Below are 2,219 nucleotides of genomic sequence, written 5' to 3' on the forward strand. Positions count from 1 at the left end.
CGGACATGACCGGACACGGTTAATTCGTGTACCAAATGAAAGATACAGCTTTCTATTTTCGTCTGAACTAAATTTTATTAACCGGCAACAACCGGAACATTTTACAAATATAATTTATTGACATCACTTTCGTTCTTACAATAAAAATAAGCCAATACTTACAACTGATAAAAGAAACAGTTATTTTAAGCCGATTTTGACGTTTAAAGTAAGCATTTTCTCGCCGAAAAAAAATCTGTCTGAATATACCAAACACGCACACAAACAAACCGTGGATGATGAACTGCGCATGTGTTTTTTAATTCTAATGTTTAAATGTTTGTGTATTAAGTACTCCACTAACGCCAGAGNGGTTTACACTTAAGCGGCGAGGAGCTGTGTGTACAAAGAGATAGTGCTGTGATAAGCTCCGCGGGTGGCCGTAGTGCAATTTAATAGGCACTAGCTGACTGTTTAATTGGATTAAAGATAAGCGATAAAGTCGATGTTACTCCTTCTGTTCTATTTTCTCTATGCTGCAACTAAGGGAGATATAACTCTGTTTATCAAACCCTGATCAATTTTCACCGCTTTGATCACAGCTTAGACTAGAGTACTTAAGTGGAAGTTACATAACTTTGTGATAATTGGCCCTTAACTCTTAAGCCTATCACAATAATACTGTTTTTTTGTATAATATATCTCTTGTATCAGCCACATTTTGTCATTTTAGTTTTGTAAGCTGAAGAAGACCATAGGACTTTACGAAAATTTCTTTTGAAAAAAATTTTTGAAATATATATATATATAAATATATATATATATATATATATATATATATACACACATATATATATATATATATACATACACACACACATACACATACATTCGCACACATACATACATATACACACATGCACATACATGTAGTTTTAGATGTAAAATTTGTAAATAATGATACAGGTAATAATAATAATAATAATAATGCATAAACATGAACAGAAGGCTTATCTGCCATATGCCGAGAACACAGATTTTTTCAAGTTAGATTTAAAGAAATAAATATTAGGTAAAGACTTAAAGGAAATATCTAAGGAATTCCAAAGTTTGGGCCCATTGTAAAAAATAGATTTCTTTCTATTAAAGAGAAGATATATATTTTTCAGATAAGACATTTGTTTTTGCGAGCCTATTTTTATAATTATGAATAGTGGACTGTTGGATTGGAAATAAGGAAGAAATATGTTTAGGTAATGTTGTTCTTAAAACGATAACATAAAAGTAAGAGTTAATAATAATAATAATAATATTTATTTGGCAAAAAGCATATAGGAGAAAAACATCATGCATTGCCCGGATAGGGAATGGGCGAGAGCCCGAACAATATTTGCTCCCTATCCTTCATATAAAATGAAATACACAAAAACAATCAGAACTATTCAGAAACATAAAATGAAATAAAATGCTTAATTAAATTATTCTTAAAACAGGAAACATTAACAGAGTTTTGAAGTAGAGGAGGTAGTTCTTCCCAGAGCCTGGGAAAGGACACGAAAGCAGAATTAAGAAAAATATTGCTTTTGGCTTTCCAGTGAATAAGCAACGCTCACTCTTATGAACAAACTCTGTTAATGTTGGGGGACACACATTATGAAGAACTTTGAAACCAAGAACAAGCAGGTGATATTTATAAATAGCATGAGCATGAGTAAACGATTTTAACCAGGATTGTTCATGGTGTCCCATGAAAAGGTTTGCTAGGACGGGTCCCAATGGAGAACCCATTGAGACTCCATCTATTTGGCCATAAAATTCATTATCAAAAAGAAAATGAGTTTTGGAGGTATAAAACATGAACAGCTTAAAGATCTTCCCTAGATAATTTACAATTAGTATAGTTTTTCAAGATATAATCAATAGCTAATGATACGGATTCGTTTAATGGGATGTTGGTGAACAAGCTTCCAACATCGTACGAAACCATAAATTTATTGAAGGTATCGATACTATTAATTTCTTTAACAAATGAAAACGTGTCATTAGCAATGTAATTGGATGGTAAATTAGAACTTAATAATAATAATAATTCATGGCCATGAACAATCCTGGATAAAATTGCATATATATATATATATATACATATATATATACATATACCTTTCATCAGTTGCCTGACGATCGCAATAGCGTGAAACTCCGAGTAGCAACATTCTGTTCCAGCGACCTCCAGTTCTATA

The 2,219-nt window shown here is 31.8% G+C and overlaps 1 protein-coding gene across 2 annotated transcripts in view; it reads right to left on the reverse strand.

Moving 5' to 3' along the window:
• Positions 1 to 2,219, reverse strand: part of LOC117112286 (6-phosphofructo-2-kinase/fructose-2,6-bisphosphatase 1-like) — a 64,926-nt gene that overhangs the window by 16,263 nt on the left and 46,444 nt on the right. The window lies entirely within an intron of this gene.

This window comes from Anneissia japonica, unplaced genomic scaffold (genome assembly GCF_011630105.1).
Source record: "Anneissia japonica isolate Jap-2015-1 unplaced genomic scaffold, ASM1163010v1 scaffold287766_len117227_cov206, whole genome shotgun sequence".
NCBI lineage: Eukaryota > Metazoa > Echinodermata > Crinoidea > Comatulida > Comatulidae > Anneissia > Anneissia japonica.